General features: G+C 40.9%; 1 protein-coding gene across 1 annotated transcript in view; it reads right to left on the minus strand.

Annotated features, from left to right (window-relative positions):
* GRK3 (G protein-coupled receptor kinase 3) overlaps positions 1–19,206 on the minus strand; it is a 155,315-nt gene that overhangs the window by 72,073 nt on the left and 64,036 nt on the right. The gene's annotated exons all lie outside the window — the stretch shown is intronic.

Below are 19,206 nucleotides of genomic sequence, written 5' to 3' on the forward strand. Positions count from 1 at the left end.
AGACAGGCCAAACAACTACAACGTGCTTTAGATGCCTTTGCCTTATGTGGAAATGATCACAGTTGCTTTATTACCTGATAACAGAAAGTCCTGGGTCAGAGAATTGCTTCCATTTATTTACAGAAATACCTTTAATCCAAAGGGCAAGGAGGGAATAAAAACACATATTAAATATGGAGCTAACAGAGCTAATAGGAGGGGTCCTTGGGTGGTGCAAACAGTTAAGTACTCAACTTCTACCTAAAAGGCTGGCAGTTCAAACCCACCCAGAGGTATCTTGGAAGAAAGGCCTGGCAATTTGCTTCCGAAAGGTCACGGCCTTGAAAACCCTATGGAGCACAGTTCTACTCTACACTTGTGGGGTCATCAAGGCTTGGAATTGACTCAATGACTCACGGGCAACAACAGAGCTAACAGGAAGACTAGCGAAAAAAAAAAAAAAAACATCTTCAATAAAATGGCTGAATAAAATGTATCACTGATTTTTGGAAAAAATATTTCCAAACAAACCAAAACCAAACCAGTTGCCATCCAGTGGATTCTAACTCAAGGCAACCCTATGTGTTTCAGACTCCGGTTTTCAACGGTTGGTTTTTCAGATCTCCAGGCCTCTGAGATGCCTCTAGGTGGACTTGAACCAACAACTCCTTGGTTAGCAGCCAAGCACATTAACCACTTGTACCACCCAGGAACTCCATGTTTCCAACAGATAGCTACTTATTATATTGACTTTGATAAAACCTGAGTGCTCTTTATCTTGGTATGATAAAAAACCCAAAAGTATGATAAAAGATGGGGCTAACTACTCCCATAGGACAGAGTATAAACTGAATGGAAACAAAAATGACCTTTTTGCCTTTGTAGTCCGGGGAGAACAGTTTTGAAATAAAAATCAGCAAATCACATAAGAATTCCTGATAGAGGTAAGAGCACGTGGGAACAGGGGAAACGGGGTGTGTGCAATTGGAATGCTAGCTAGTTCACACACTAAGAGAGAAATTATTGGAATCATCTCAGGTGTCCCAGAAGAACATCAGTGTTTCACTGTGGGGGCTGAAATTCACACTTCTGTTACTGCCAGGGCTTAGAATGGATTTTTCTTGAACAGGCAACAAACCCTGACATAAAGGCGGGCTGACCGGTATTGACTGGGTAGGCTGATACCCAATCCAAGAAGAAAAGACCACCTTAATGAAGAATCTGTCTAGCAGTGTTCGCTTAACCAAAGGACCTGTGCTTCACCATCTTAAAGAGTTCAAACACCATATCAAATGCAAATAATGAAAACTGCAAAGGAACAGAAGCAAGACACCAAAATCCAAAGTAGAGTCAGAAAAATAAACAAAGGGTTTGGGGCTTGGTTGATTCATCTGTTAGGTTTTTTTTAGGCAGGTCAAAGGTGATTGCCAGAAGACTGGGATAAAACAAGGAGACGGTTACCAAACCAAAGGTAAAGGATTCTTCCTTGACGTATGAACTTCACACAAAAATTAGCCCTCATGGACTCACTGCTCTCGAAAACAAATGTGACGAGATGCAAGTCTGTGTGCCAGGGAGTCCCTAACAATCATAGCAGACAAAGCAAACTGACACTGGTGAAGCAAATGCTCACTCTATGAGAGTTTCCATGAGCTGTCAGCACCCTATGATACAAAAAATTCTAGTTTCTTGGGCAAATAATACGCTGAATCACAACATTGGCTTTGCTAAGAGCCCTGAGGCTTATTAACTCCAAAACTTGGCCAATAGAAAAAGTATCTGTGGCTGTGATTCAGAATTCATTTTCTATTACCAGCAACCATTAACCAGATCTAAAAGGGATGTCCTTATCACTGTATGTTGTTACGTGCCGTTGAGTCGATTCCTACTCATAGAGACCCCATGTGACAGAGTCAAACTGCCCCATAGGGTTTTCCAGACTGTAATATTTACAGGAGTAGACTGCCAGGTCTTTTCTCCCATGGAGCTGTTGGTGGTTCGAGTCCCCAGCCTTTCGGTTAGCAGCCAAGCACTTTAACCACTGCACCCATGGGGCTCCTTTATCACAGTAAACACATAACAAATGTCACATTTGACTCTGGCAGTTAGGCTGCCAGGTAGCTTTGAGCAGGCAGAGGTCTGAGTTCAAGGTGAAAAGCATTCCCTACAGCAGGATGGAAACATTTTCATCAATAATAAAAGTGACCATGTAGTCCCCTTCTGCTTTGGTGGTTCCAACACTGGGAGCTGAACATGTCACCTAAATAATCAGAGCTCTAAAGACCAAGCAGTCTTGGTCCACGTCTGTCATGGTCTCCGCTTCCTTGTCTCCTATCTGTTCCAGTATTGCTCCAGTAAGATGATCTGAAAAAGTCACTAAAGGCTTCCACTTTGTCTGACCCAACAGTCTCTTTTTTGTCCTTAGCTTCACTGACTTTTCAGGAGCACTGAACTCAGTTGTTCACTCCTGCCCTCTTTAAAACCTTCCTCTCTGGACCTCTGTGATCTGCTTCGCTGGGGCTTGCCACACTTGCTCCTCTCTTTCTCAGTATTGATTGGTAGTTCTTCCTCCTCTGCTTGACTTCAAAATACTCAAGTGCCTCAGAGTATGATGGTGGGACATCCCTGTTTCACTAGCTACATGTTCCTTAGGTAAAGCTATACAGTCCCATGGTTTTAAATAACAAGTATATATAGTCCCATGGCTTTAGATAACAAGTATATTCCAATGACTAAATCTAGGTTTCTAGAACTCACTTCTCCCTTGGAGCTCCAGAGCCTAAATGTCCAACTGCCTATTTTAAAAACATATCTCAAATTTAACATGTCTAAATAAAACTCTTGAATCCCACCTCCTCTCTACCACAGCAAAACATACTCTTCCTCCAGTCTTCTTTATCACAAAAATGGATAAAATCCATCCCCCCAGTTGCATTAAGTCACAAAATGAATAATCATCATTGATTCTACCCTCTCGCTCATACCCCTGCCATTAAAACCGCCTACCATCAAGTTCATCAGTAAATCACATTGGCTTTCCCTTCAAAATACATCACAAAATGAGGCTCCGCATCTGGTAATAGACTAATTCCCAGCAGAACGACCCTCCTGAGATAACAACTATAAATTCTGAGCAATAGGTAAAATACAACTGCATAAAGGCATTAAAAAGTGACCAAAAGTACAGAGATATTGGGGAAGAAACATCAATCAGCAGCTGAAAAGTGAAAGAGCATATCCCTGAAAAGAAAGATTCACAGTGAGGGAGATTCAAATTTCTGTGTATAAACTTTGCTAAAATCTCTGATGGACGCTTTAATGACACATGAGCATGGAAAACCCCAGGCAGCCCAACTAAGACTAAAAGAACTGAGCAAGATCCAGCAGCTACCCACTGCAGAGAAGAGAGAGCTTGGAATTTAAGTACAGCCAGGTTAACCGTATGCTCAAACAAACAAACAAAACAATATGTCAATCACGATGTCTGGTACAATAAGAAATTATTCTACATATTAATAACAGGAAAATGTGATCCACACTCAAGGAAAAGGCCATCAATAAAGACTAACCCAAGATGATCCAGAAGTTACAATTATCAAAGATTTTAAGCAGCTATTTTTTATTATAACTATACTCAAGGATATAACAGAAAATATGCATGTAATGAAAAAAAGACAGGGAATGTTAGCAGAAAAAAAGAGTAATTATAAAAGAACCAAATGGAAATATTAGAAGAGAAAAACATTATATCTGAATTAAATAATTCAATAGATGTATCTAATAGCAAAATCAAGATAACAAAGGAAAGAGTAGATGAATTTGAGGATAGAGCCACAAAACTTGTCTAATTTGAAGAAAAGAAGAAAAAAAGATTGAGAGGAAAAAATAAACAGAGCATCACGGGTATATATGACAATAACCAAAGGTCAAAAATACATATAATTGGAGTTTCAGAATGAGAGGAAAAGATTGAGGTAGGAAAAAAATATATATTTTAAGAACTAATGGCCTCAAATCCCTGATGGAGCAGGAGAATAGTGGGATGCAGACCTCAACTTCTCATAAAAAACCCAGACTTAATGGTCTGACTGAGGCTAGAAAGACCCCAGAGGTCATGGTCCCCAGATCCTCTGTTAGCCCAAGACAAGAGCCATTCCCACTCTTCAGACAGGGATTGGAGTTGACTATAAGACAGAAAATGATACTGGTGAGGAGTGGCTCAAGTAGACACATGAGACTATGTCGGCAGCTCCTGCCTGGAGGGGAGATGAGAAGGCAGAAGGGGACAGGAGCTGGCTGAATGAATACGGGGAATACAGGGTGGAGAGGAGGAGTGTGCTGTCTCATCACGGGGAGAGCAGCTAGGAGCACATGGCAAAGTGTGTTTAAGTTTTTGTATGAGAGACTGACTTGATTTGTAAACTTTCACTTAAAGCACAATAAAAAAAAAAAATGAATGGCCTCAGATTTCCCAGATTTGTTGAAAGACATAAATTTACAGATTCTAGGAACTCAGCACACTCCACATAAGATAAATCTCTCTCTATTCCAATTAAAAGGCATAGATCATCAAAATGAGGAGAAAGAACAAGTAACTTTTGTATCTGTCTAAAAGAAACACACTTTACACATAAAAACATGGGTTGAAAGGAGATGAATAGGAAAATATATATCAATTAAAACAGTAAGCGTAAGAAGGGTGAAGTGGCTATATTAAGATCCAGTAAAGTCAATTTCAAGACAAAAGTATATTACTAGAGATACAGAGGGGCATTTCACACGGAAAAAACATCTCTAAGTCATAGATGTGTGCGTGCCTAATAACAGGGCTCTTCAAACTACATGGGAAAAAAAATTGACAGCATAAAAAGGAGAAATAAACAATTCTAAAGTCATATTGGAAATTTTAACACCCTTCTTTTAGCAATTGATTGAACAAGTAAACATAAAATCAATAAAGATGTAGAAGATCTATCACATCAACCATCCTGAGCGAATTGATATTTATTTATAGAACACTGCATCTAACACTCTCTTGGTTTAAACTTTCCATGGGCTTTAGAAGAACATGGAAATTTGTTATTCTGGCCCCCAAAATCTGCCTTTCTTTCCAACCTAATCTTATCTCACCCCACACACACCTGTCATCCACTACAACTATCTTCTTTCAGTTCTTCAAATGCACTGATTTCTCTCCCACATTAGGGACTCTGTCCTAGATGGTCTCCTCCCCATCCCGCTCCCATCTTCAAAAGACTAGCTCTGAGGCAGAGATAAGATGGCAGAATAGACAGATGCTTCTGTCGAGCCCTCTTTACAACAAAGACCAGAAAAAACAAGTGAAACGAGTATATTTGTGACAAGCTGGGAGCCCTGAGCATTAAAGTCAAGCTTAGACAACTAACTGAGGGGGAGGGGAAAGAAGGGGCCCTTCAGAAGCAGAGAGGAGTTACCCGGCCTGAATTGCAGGGAGCCCTCAGGCACCATTCCTGGAGCGGCTGCGGCGGCAGCGGGCTGGCCCTAGCGTTCGGCCCCAGTTTCCTCAGAGAGAAGCTGCTAGCCACACAGCCCACTCACACCTCCGGAACCTGAGCAGAAGGGCGCTCTCGGCAAAAGCTAAGTACTTGCCTATATTTTACCGCCCCCCGCCCCCCGCCCTCACCCCCAAGCTGGCTTCAGCAGCTGAATCCCTAGACCTGAGGTAGACCCTGGTGAGCACCTAGAGCCATCCTCCCGGCTTTGGGGAAGGAAAAAATTTGCAACTGGGGTAAAGGATAATTTGCTAGCTCCATTAACTGGGGGAGCTCAGGACAGAAGCGGCTCCTGTCCAGGCATAAACCATCCATGGACCTTGAGCACTTTTCCCTTCTGCATGGACCTGTGTGGGCCTATTTTGGGAGAATAGGCCCTTGTTGGCAATCTCCAACCATTTCAGCTGTGCGGTGGAGAGGTGGGTGTTGGACGTTTGACATTTCTTTGCCTATTAAACAAGGTCCTCACCTACCCACATCAGGGACCTAAGGACTGGTAGCTCCACTCAGGTCACCCAGCCACCCGCGACACGGGTCCAAAGATAACTGGTATCTCCCAGTCTTTACGACAAAAACTTTGGGTGCCCATGGTCCCTCTGCAGAACCCACCCACCAGCACGCTCTAGGGAAGAGACCCGTTTTCCTCAGAGACACATGGGGGTTGGTTCTCAGCCCCCTGCCTTGTTCAGAGCATGACCCCCCGCTACAATCAGATACCGGTATATATGCCAATCACCCCTGCCCCTCTAAGACTGTAGGACAGAGCCTGTACCACACACTTGATATCAGCTACCTGGAAACCTGAGCTGAATTCATACAAGAAAACTGAACGGACTCCTAGACTGATATACCTGATAACAGCTCTAACCACCTGGGGACAGGACACCAGAGCTCCAAAGGTGAAAATAATCAGGCTAGCTCACTCAAGCAACCCATAGGGGTATACCAAAACAAAACAAAGCAAGCACCTACGACACAGTAAGCAAGCATAAACTAATACCATAACTTACAGATGGCTCAGAGACAACAGTCAATATCAAGTCACATAAAGAAACAGACCATGATCACCTCAACAGCCTCTCAAAACAAAGAATCCAGGGATCTTCTAGATGAAAGTACATTCCTGGAATTACCAGAGGCAGAATACAAAAGTTTAATATACAGAACCCTTCAAGACATCAGGAAGGAAATGAGGCAATACGCAGAACAAGCCAAGAAACACACAGATAAAGCAACTGAAGAAATTAGAAAGATTATTCAGGAACATAATGAAAAGTTTAATAAGCTGGAAAAATCCATAGACAGATAGCAATCAGAAATTCGGAAGATTAACAATAAAATTACAGAATTAGATAACTCGACAGAAAGTTATAGGAGCAGAATTGAGCAAGTAGAAGCTAGAATTTCTAAACTTGAATATAAATCACCTGACACTAATATATTTGAAGAAAAATCAGATAAAAGAATTAAAAAAAAAAGAAGAAACCTTAAGAATCATGTGGGACTCTATCAAGAGAAATAACCTACGAGTGATTGGAGTACCAGAACAGGGAGGGATAACAGAAAATACAGAGAAAATTGTTGAGGATTTGTTGGCAGAAAACTTCCCTGATATTGTGAAAGATGAGAAGATATCTATCCAAGATGCTCATCGAACTCCACATAAGGTAGATCTTAAAAGAAAGTCACCAAGACATACTATAATCAAGCTTGCCAAAACCAAAGATAAAGAGAGAATTATAAGAGCAGCGAGGAATAAAAGAAAAGTCACCTACAAGGAGGGCCAATAAGAATCAGCTCAGACTACTCGGCAGAAACCATGCAGGCAAGAAGGAAAAAAACTGCCTGCCAAGAATCATATATCCAGCAAAACTGTCTCTTAAATATGAAGGTGAAATTAAGACATTTCCAGATAAACACAAGTTGAGGAAATTCATAAAAACCAAACCAAAACTACAAGAAATACTAAACGGAGTTCTTTGGCTAGAAAATCAATAATATCAGGTCTCAATCCAAGACTAGAACACTGGGCAGAGCAACCAGAAGTAAACCCAGACAGGGAGATCCAAAAAAACAAAACAAGATTAAAAAAAAAAAAAAAAGCCCAACACAGGGTAACTGCGCTGTTATATAAAAGAAGACACCATTAAAATAATAAAGAGGGACTAAGAAATGTAATCATGCACCTTCCATATGGAGAGGAAGATACGACGATACAAAGAAATAAAAGTTAGTTTTAAATTTAGAAAAATAGGGGTAAATAATAAGGTAACCACAAAGGAGACAAACTATCCTACTCATCAAAATAAAATAAAAGGGAAAAATACAGACTCAGCAAAAACAAAATCAACAACAACAAATATGAGGAAAGGGCAATATATAAAGAAAATCTACTCAGCACATAAAATCAAGTGGGAAAAAGAAACTGTCAACACACAAAAAAAGACATCAAAATGATAGCACTAAATTCATACCTATCCATAATTACCCTGAATGTAAATGGACTAAATGAGTCAATAAAGAGACAGAGAGTGGCAGAATGGATTAAAAAATAAGATCTGTCTATATGCTGCCTACAAGAGACAAACCTTAGACTTAGAGACACAAACTAAAACTCAAAGGATGGAAAAAAATATACCAAGCAAACAACAATCAAAAAAGAGCAGGAGTGGCAATATTAATTTCTGACAAAATAGACTTTAAAGTTAAATCCATCAGAAAGGATAAGGAAGGAGACTACATAATGATTAAAGGGACAATACACCAAGAAGATATAACCATATTAAATATTTATGCACCCAATGACAGGGTTGTAGTACACATAAAACAAACTCTATCAGCATTGAAAAGTGAGATAGACAGCTCCACAATAATAGTAGGAGACTTCAACACACCGCTTTCGGTGAAGGACAGGACATCCAGAAAGAAGCTCAATAAGGACACGGAAATCTAAATGCCACAATCCATATTAGGTCATAAAGCAAGCCTTAGCAGAATCCAAAACATTGAAATACCATAAAGCATTTTCTCTGACCATAAGGCCATAAGAGTGGAAATCAATAACGGGAAAAGAAGTCAAACACTTGGAAACTGAACAACACCCTGCTCAAAAAAGACTGGATTATAGAAGACATTAAGGATGGACTAAAGAAATTGAGAGAATCCAATGAGAATGAAAACACGTCCTATCAAAACCTTTGGGACACAGCAAAAGCGGTGCTCAGAGGCCAATTTATATCAATAAATGCACACATCCAAAAAGAAGAAAGGGCCAAAATCAAAGAACTATCCCTACAACTTGAACAAATAGAAAGAGAGCAACAAAAGAAACCCACAGGCACCAGAAGAAAACAAATAATAAAAATTAGAGCTGAACTAAATGAAATAGTAAAGAGAAAAACAATTGAAAGAATTAACAAGACCAAAAGCTGGTTTTTTTAAAAACTCAACAAAATTGATAAACCATTGGCCAAACTGACAAAAGAAAAACAGGAGAGGAAGCAAATAACCCAAATAAGAAATGAGATGGGCAATATTACAACAGACCCAACTGAAATTAAAAGAATCATATCAGATTACTATGAAAAGCTATGCTCAAACAAATTTGAAAACCTAGAAGAAATGGATGAATTCCTAGAAACACATTACCTACCTAAACTAACACAAACAGAGGTAGAACAACTAACAAAAGAACGGATTGGGAAAAAAAAAAAAAAGGTAATCAAAAAACTCCCAACAAAAAAAAGCCCTGGTCCCGACGGCTTCACTGCAGAGTTCTAACAAACTTTCAGAGAAGAGTTAACACCACTACTACTAAAGGTATTTCAGAGCATAGAAAAGGATAGAATACTCCCAAACTCATTCTATGAAGCCACCATATCCCTGATACCAAAACCAGGTAAAGACACCACAAGAAAAGAAAATTATAGACCTATATACCTCATGAATGTAGATGCAAAAATCCTCAACAAAATTCTAGCCAATATCATTCAACAACATATCAAAAAAATAATTCACCATGAGCAAGTGGGATTCATACCAGGTATGTACGGATGGTTCAACATTAGAAAAACAATTAATGTAACCCACCACATAAATAAAAGACAAGAATCACATGATTTTATCAATTGATGCAAAAAAGGCATTTGACAAAGTTCAACACTCATTCATGATAAAAGCTCTCAGCAAAATAGAAATAGAAGGAAAATTTCTCAACATAATAAAGGGCATTTATACAAAGCCAACAGCCAACATCGCCCTAAATGGGGAGAGCCTGAAAACATTCCCATTGAGATCGGGAACCAGACAAGGATGCCCTTTATCACCACTCTTATTCAACATTGTGCTGGAAGTCCTAGCCAGAGCAATTAAGCTAGATAAAGAAATAAAGGGCATTCAGATTGGCAAGGAAGAAGTCAAAGTATCTCTATTCGCAGATGACATGATCTTATACACAGAAAACCCTAAGGAACCCTCAAGAAAACCACTGAAATAGAAGAGTTCAGCAGAGTATCAGGATACAAGATAAACACACAAAACTCAGTTGGATTTCTCTACACCATCAAAAAGAACATCGAAGAGGAAATCACCAAATTGATGCCATTTACAGTAGCCCCCAAGAAGATAAAATACTTAGGAAGAAATCTTACCAGAGATATAAAAGACTTATACAAAGAAAACTACAGTACACTTCTGCACGAAACCAAAAGAGACTTACATAAGTGGAAGAACATACCTTGCTCATGGATAGGAAGACTTAACATTATAAAAATGTCTATTCTACCAAAAGCGATCTATACATTTAATGCAATTCCGATCCAAATCCCAACGACATTCTTTAACGAGATGGAGAAACAAATCATCAATTTCATATGGAAGGGAAAGAGGCCCCAGATAAATAAGGCATTACTGAAAAAGAAGAACAAAGTGGGAGGCCTTTATTATACCGCCACAGTAGTCAAAAAGAGCCTGGTACTGGTACGACAACAGATACATGGACCAATGGAACTGAATTGAGAATCCAGACATAAATCCATCCACATGTGAGCAGTTGATATTTGACAAAGGCCCCCAAACAGTTGAATGGGGAAAAGACAGACTTTTTAACAAATGGTGCTGGCATAACTGGATATCCATCTGCAAAAAAATGAAACAAGACTCATACCTCACTCCATGCACAAAAACTAACTCAAAATGAATCAAAGACCTAAATATAAAATCTAAAATTATAAAGATCATGGAAGAAAAAATACGGACATTAGGAGCCCTAACACATGGCATAAACAGTATACAAAACATTATAAAGAATGTAGAAGAAAAACTAGATAACTGGGAAAAAAAAAAAAAAAACTGGGAGCTCCTAAAAATCAAACACCTATGCTCATCCAAAGACTTCACCAAAAGAGTAAAAAGACTACCTATAGACTGGGAAAAAGTTTTTAGCTATGACATTTCTGATCAGCGCCTGATCTCTAAAATCTACACGATACTGTAAAAACTCAACTGCAAAAAGACAAATAACCCAATTAAAAACTGGGCAAAAGATAAGAATAGACACTTCACTAAAGAAGACATTCAGGTAGCTAACAGATACATGAGGAAATGTTCACGATCCTTAGCCATTAGAGAAATGCAGATTAAAACTACAATGAAATTTCATCTCACTCCAACAAGGCTGGCATTAATCCAAAAAACACAAAATAATAAATGTTGGAGAGGCTGTGGAGAGACTGGAACACTTACACTCTGCTGGTGGGAATGTCAGATGGTACAACCACTTTGGAAATCAATTTGGCACTTCCTTAAAAAGCTAGAAATAGAACTACCATATGATCCAGCAATCCCATTCCTTGGAATATATCCTAGAGAAATAAAAGCCTTTACACAAACAGTTATATGCACGCCCATGTTTATTGCAGCACTGTTTACAATAGCAAAAAGATGGAAGCAACCAAGGTGCCCATCAACGGAAGAATGGATAAATAAATTATGGTATATTCACACAATGGAGTACTACTCATTGATAAAGAACAGTGAAACATTTCATAACTTGGTGGAACCTGGAACGCATTATGCTGAGTGAAATTAGTCAGATGCAAAAGGACAAATATTGTATAAGACCACTATTATAAGAACTTGAGAAATAGTTTAAACTGAGAAGAAAACATTCTTTCCTGGTTATGGGCGGGGGGGTGGGAGAGGGGCATTCACTAATTAGATAGTAGATAAGAACTACTTTAGGTGAAGGGAAAGACAGCACACAATACAGGGGAGGTCAGCACAACTGGACTAAACCAAGAGCAAAGACGTTTCCTGAATAAACTGAATGCTTCGAAGGCCAGCATAGTAGGGGCAGGGGTCTGGGGACCATGGTTTCAGGGGACATCTAAGTCAACTGGCATAATAAAATCTATTAAGAAAACATTCTGTATCCCACTTTGAAGAGTGGCGTCTGGGGTCTTAAACGCTAGCAAGCAGTCATCTAAGATGCATCAATTGGTCTCAACCCACCTGGGTCAAAGGAGAATGAAGAACACCAAGGACACAAGGCATTTACGAGCCCAAGAGGCAGAAAGGGCCACATGAACCAGCGACTATATCATCCTGAGGCCAGAAGAACTAGATGGTGCCTGGCTACAACCAATGACTGCCCTGACAGGGAACACAACAGAGAACCCCTGAGGGAGCAGGAGAGCAGTGGGATGCAGACCCCAAATTCTCATAAGACCAGACTTAACGGTCTGACTGAGACTAGAGGGATCCCGGTGGTCACGGCCCCCAGACCTGTTGGCCCAGGACAGGAACCATTCCCGAAGCCAACTCTTCAGACATGGATTGGACTGGACAATGGGTTGGAGAGGGATGCTGGTGAGGAGTGAGCTTCCTGGATCAGGTGGACACTTGAGACTATGTTGGCATCTCCTGCCTGGAGGGGAGATGAGACGGTGGAGGGGGTTAGAAGCTGGTGATATGGACACAAAAAGAGAGAGTGGAGGGAGAGAGCTGGCTGTCTCATTGGGGGGAACAAGGTGTATATGGGTTTTTGTGCGAGAAACTGACTTGATTTGTAAACTTTCACTTAAAGTACAATAAAAATCACTAAAAAAAAAAAAAAAAAAAGACTAGCTTTCTTGTCAGTCAAGTCTCACCTTAAATGCTACCTCCTCAGAGAGTCAGTCTTTGACCTATCAGTCTAAACTGGCCACATCATATCACCCTGCTTTGAGTCACTGCATAGTAGTTATCACTTCCTGATACATTTCCTGTTTATTTATTCCTTGTTTACTGCTTGTTTCTCTCAACCAGAATATAAGTTCGAAGATAACTAGGACCTTCTCTATCTTGTTTATTTGAACAATGCCTGACACAACGTATCTGTCAATGTCAGTGTCAACTCCTAGCGACCCCATGTGACAGAGTAGAACTGCCCCATGGAGTTTTCTTGGCTGTAATCTTTATAGAGGCATATCACCAGGCCTTTCTCCCGTGGAGCTGCTGGGTGGGTTCCAACTGCCAACCTTTCGGATAGCAGCCCAGTGTTTAACCATTGCATTACCAGAGCTCCTTATACAACATTAAAAAAAAAAATCTGTTACTGTTGAGTTGATTCCGACTCATACCAACCCTACAGGATAGAGTAGAACTGCCTGATAGGGTTTCCAAGGAGCGGCTGGTGTATTTGAAATGCTGACTTTTGGTTAGCAGCCGTAGTTCTTAACCACTGCGCCACCAGAGCTCCAACATTGGTGTTTATTTAAATAATTATTGAATGATCTTACATTTATTTTCTCTGTTCCATCATTTATTGTTAAACCTACCTATACTATATGTAATTTTTTAGCTGACTCAAAATCTTTTTGGAACAATTAAGCATGTATTAGGCAGTAACAACATGCCAGGCACTGCTCCGAATGCATTGCATATACTGGATTTTTGTGCAAATAATGCACGTGCTAAACTTTTTTTTTTGCCAGCCACGCTCTTCCCCGCCCCCGCCAAGGTATTTCTGTAAGCACACTTTGCTCATTGTTTTACATGTTGCTGTTAAAAAATCAGCGGAGCATGCTTACAGAAATACCTTGAGGAGGGAGGATACAGTTGGAAAAATTTAACAGGCCTGTTATTTGCATAAAAATATGGCACACGCAACAACCTGATGAGACAGTAGCGTTATTATTTCATTCTCAGCTGAGGGAAGTCAAGTGAAGAGAAGCTAAGCTGGTCGCCCAAGTTTACACAAACGGTAAAGTGGTGGCGTCTGCATCCAGACCAAGGCAGTTTGGAACCTGTGTGGAAATGAGTTCCTTTAAGTGGTCTCTGCCTTGGCTCTTTAAAGCACTCAGCTGCTAACTGAAAGCCTGGTGGTTCAAACCCACCAGCCACTCCATAGATGATGTGGCAGTCGGAAACCCCATGCGGCAAGTCTACTCTGTCCTATAGGGTCTCTCTGAGTCAGAATTGACTAGATAGCAATTTTTTTGTTGTTGTTGTTAGTTTTCTTAAGTTCTTTGGAAAAACAGCTTGAGAAATCTTCCCTCTAAGCCCTGAGGAGTTACCTATGCCTTAAGAGTTTTTCTACCCCAGAGGGTTTGTTACTTTTGTCCAGGTTGATTGACGTTTCCCAGATAAACTACAAACAACTTGTGCTTTGACACTTTTTGTCTGGCCCTGGGTTAACCTGCCATGACTGGTCTATTTTATGCACCTTGCAAGGATTGTTCAATATACTTACGCATATGAAGCAAGTATAGCCTACTATGCAAATGAAGTATCTGTAGCCTACGAGAAGGACTGGTCAGTCTGTGGCCTTGTTGGGAGGGCCAGGCCCTGAAAGTGACCAGAAGTTTGCTTATATTTGCAGCCAACCCCACAGAGGTTGACAGACAGAAAGAAGGCAGATGCAGCAGAAAAAAAGGCAAGAAAAGAGAAGAGGCAAGGAACCTCCTAAAGGAGCTGTAACACCAGTCAAGGGCTGTAACACTGAAGACAGCAAGGGGCCCAGAAGGGGCCCTATGGCAGAGCCAGCAGTCACAGGCCTGGAAGGGGCTCTGTGACAGAGCCAGCAGTGACAAGCCCAGAGGGAGACCTGCGGCAGAGTCAGTGCTGACAGTATAAACCTGCTGCTAGGAATGCAGCTAAAAGAACTGGACAAAATTGCTACACTGGCTATGAGCTGGGTCAGTTAGCAGTAGAGAGGCTGACAGCTGGGAGGCCGCAGGCAGAGAGGCTTGTCCTGAGTGAGCTGACAGGAGGCCTGTTGTCAGGGGGCCGAGAGAAGGCCTATCTTCAGGGGACTGAAAGGAGGCCTGTCCTGAGGGGGTTGAGAGGAGGTCTGCAAGGCTGAGAGGGGGTAGGCACTGGCAGACAGAAGAGCCTGCTTGCTCACATGGCTGAGAGGAGCTGTCCCGGGGAGGAGAGGGATGTGCTGTCCACTTCAGGGAGGCCTTCCAGACTTTGCCTACATGCTTCCTGACCCTGAGTTGTCCCTTGTTACTTCCTTAATAAACTTCTTAACTGTAAGTGTGATCTGTAAGTTCTGTGCGGCCACTGCAACGAATTATCAAACCCAGCAGAGAAGCAGAGAGGGATAGCTGGTGTCAGAGCTGGTAAAAAGGATGGAGAGTGGAGGTATGTCTGACCTCCACCTCACAGCAATCAGCCTTGGGCTGATCTCGATGTGTATTATTTCCCCCTGAAGTTAGACAGGTTCTCACGCTACTACTGGTGACAGAACTCTTCACCACTATTCCACCAAGTTGTGATCTTTTCAGTCCCCTCATACGCATGCAAAAGTTAGATAGTGAAAAAGATAAAGAATTGATGCATTTGAACTGTGGTGCTGGCAAAGCATATTGAATATACCATCGACTGCAGGAATAACAATCGGTCTTCGAAAAAATACAACCAGAATGCTCCTTAGAAGTGAGGATGGCGAGCTTACTTTGGACATATCGGGAAAGGCTAATCGCTAAAAAAAAGGACATTCTGGTTGGTAAAGCAGAGTGTCAGTGAAAACAAGGGAAATCCTCAAGGAGACGGATTGACATAATAGCCATGACAATGGACTCAAACATAGCAACAATCATGAAGATGGCACAGGACCGGATGACATTTTGTTCTGTTATACATGAGATCGCCATGAGTTGGAGTCGACTCAATGGCAACTAACAACAATGAACCACCATGTTACAGCCAAAAACCAAACCCACTGCCGTCGAGTAGATTCCGACTCATAGCGACCCTGTAGGTCAGAGTAGAACTGCCCCATAGAGTTTCCAAGGAGCGCCTGGTGGATTCGAACTGCCAACCTTTTGGTTAGCAGAGGTAGCACTTAACCACTAGGCCACCAGGGTTTCCTATGTTACACAGCCTCCCACATATCTAAACAGTACATTATAGTTTAGAAAGCAATTTTTCAGCCAAACCATTAGCCAGTGATATAAGTAGGAGATGATTACTAACTTCATCTTATAGATGAGGTAACTGAAGCTCAGATATTGTCTCCATATTTTTGAGTCTTTGTTCACACGCGTAAGCTCAGGGTCTGACACAGGTACTAGATGCTTCAGCATTGCTGAATGATGCACTCCACACCCCACAGCAAGTGAGAGGCACAGCTGCACCTAGATCCTTGCTAGGCCTCTGTCTATAAGCCAACAACGGTCTAGACAAAAATACCAGTTACACCCACATATGCAACAAGCATATGCTAAGTGGTGCATGAGCACTGCAGACAACAAACAGTGAAGGGACAGAGGTGTAAGCAATCATGGAAGACTGGGGTAGCTGTACAGACAGGCTTGTTAGAGGATGCAGAAAATCAGATAGGCTTTAAAAGACGATAGGCCTTCAACTAGCTGAGAAGGAGAAGCAGCATTCTAGGCTGGGGAAAGGACAAAAGTAAAGTAACAAGAAGAATGGGTTCGGTGGGTTGGGAGAATGGTGGATGTTCCATGTAAGAAGGCAGTGGAAGGAGGTGAGGAAGTAGTGAAAGAAGACAAGGAAAAGCTAAGTAATAACTGATGTAGTGATATTTGAATGCCAAGAGGTAAACTGCTAAAAGCTGGGGTACCCAGGAGATTGAAAACATAATATACAAAATGTATGTTTCAATCATGTTAACCATGTTACATGGATCAGAGTAATAAAATGATAACCAAAAATTAAAGAAGAATCCACCATACTCACAAAACAAGGTACCAGAGAAAAATTACTGGTAACCTCCATATCTAAAGACCTTAATGGTTTAGAGAATTTTAAATCCATTAATACAAGCAGTGAAGTCATAAGGGAGGGCCTGCCACAGTGAAAAGAGGCTGTCTTTAATTTTACATGTATTAAGTTTGGGGTAAAAGTTGGTGATTCATCAAGAAATATCCAGTGGGCAGAACGGGATTTAGGATGGAAGATGAGAAGAGGAGTAAGAACTGCAGATGCATATGTGAGAGTCATCAGTGTTAAGATAATCACTGAAGCCCCAATGGTGTTTGAAATCTTCAGTAAGAGAATACACAGCAAGCACCAGCTGCTACGGAGCTTTGGAGGATGCTCCAAAGGGAGAACCTACTGAGCCAGATCCATCACGTGCCAAGCCAGGGGAGAGGGGAGAAGGACCAGGGAGCAAGCCAGCAAAGAGAAACACCAATGCTTGAAGTCCAAATGGAAATGCATCAGGCAGTGTTCTCCACTATCTTTGCAATAAGTGCTTAAGAAATAACCCCAAGAGAATGTTAATCCTTTGTAGATTGTCCATCTGCTTCCATCTAGATTAATTCTCTTCTTAAGGAGATTTTTCTGTATTTGACAAGGCGACTTAGTACATGCTGAAACTGGAGAGTAGAAGGTTTTAGGAACACAAGGAAAAAAAAAAATTTTTTTTTTTTTTTTTGACAGAACAAGCTGAGGTACCCATCCAGATAAATGCTTGATCATGAATCAGACTGAAATAATAATGTCGCTTCATACTGAGTAAAATCCTTTTGGACTTAGCTTTTTTTAAAGAAAAACAAAAAAAGTTGCCATCGAGTTGACTGCAACTCATGGTGGCCCCATGAGTGTCAGAGTACAACTGTGCTCCGTAGGGTTTTATACATAGGGAGTTCTTCATTCCTTCCTGCACTTCCATCTGGGATCATTCTCCTTCTTACAGAAGCAGACTACCGCATCTTTCTCCTGAGGAGCAGCTGGTAGGTTCGAATCACTGACCTTTCATTCAGCAGCTGGGTGCTTAACCACTGGGCGACCAGGGCTCTTTAATGCAGGCCCACTACTGACAAATTCACTTAGTTTTTGCTTGTCTAGAAATATCCTTATTTCACCTTCACTTTGGAAGGGAATTTTTGCTAAGAAGTGTAGGTTGGCAATTTTTTTTCTTTCAGTACTTGAAAGATGGCCATTCCATTGTCTTTTTTTTTTTTTTAAATCACTTCTCTTAAGTTCCTGCAGTCAGTCATATTGTTGTTCCTTTAAAAATAATAAGACTCCCCACCCTGCACAATCTCCTGTCACTTTTAAGATTTTCTCTTTGTCATAGGTTTTTCATACTCTTACACTGATGTGCCCCAGATGTTTCGTTGGTATTTACTCTTAGAGTTTTCTAAGCTTTTTGAATGTGTAAGCTGACAACTTTCATCATTTTGTAAAGCTCTTAAGTTCTTAGCATTATCTCTCCAAATATTGCTTCTGCCCCATTCTCTCTCTTCTTCAATTCTACATATGTTAGACCTTTTAAGCATGTCCCACATGTCTCTAATGCTCTTATTTGTTTTTTTTCCTCTGTGCTTCTTCTAGTTTATTAACTTTGTCTTGTATTATGTCCAATCTGCTATTGGACCTAACCACTAAGTTCTAAATTTCACATTTGTTATTTATCAGCTCTAGAATGTCCATTTGATTCTTCATAACAAATACAAGATATGCTGAAATTCTCTATATCTCCATCTATTCTGCCCATCTTTTTCTCTATTCTCTTGAAAATATTAATAGTTAAAGTACCTGTCACCTAATTCCGACATCTGGTTCATCTGTGAGTCTGCTTCTCTTGCCTTTGAGTAATATAATCTGCCTCTTAGCATGTCTAGTAATTTTTTACTGTATGCTGAACACTGTGGTCTTTATTTGTCACTACGTTCCACCTGCACAAAAGAGAAGACTCTGCTTGAACTCTGTTAGGCAAGCAGAGAAGAGGACTCATCATCCAATCAGAGATCAATCTGGGCTGGGTCTGAGCTGCCTTTTTTTTTTTTTTTTTTTCACAACTTAGTCTGCATCTGGTTTGACCCTGTTTCTAAGGCACAGCCCTCCATGGATTTCAATGAGGCATCATTGTCTTCTCTGCACTAGATCCAGTTCTGCCCTTAAGAGGTAATCTGCTTAGGTCTTTAACTTCCCGTTCCACTTAGCTTCAAAATATGGCATACACCTTAACAACGGCACTGACCAGATGTTTGGGGATCTTCCAGTCTCTCTCTTTTTTTAAACACTTCTGCTCTTACTCCTAGAAACAGCCTTCTGCCAGGGGCCAAGCATGGATTACCATCTCCCAACTGCACCTGGAATCAGTAGCTGCCCCAGGAGAAAAGTAGCTGCAGGATTCCAGTCAATAAACCACTTCTTCTATACCTTTCATCTCGTCTATTCTGTTTTTAGACTCTTATCCTCAGCAGATCTATGTTTCCTAAGCACTGTAAGGCTATAG

This window comes from Loxodonta africana, chromosome 19 (genome assembly GCF_030014295.1).
Source record: "Loxodonta africana isolate mLoxAfr1 chromosome 19, mLoxAfr1.hap2, whole genome shotgun sequence".
Classification (NCBI taxonomy): domain Eukaryota; kingdom Metazoa; phylum Chordata; class Mammalia; order Proboscidea; family Elephantidae; genus Loxodonta; species Loxodonta africana.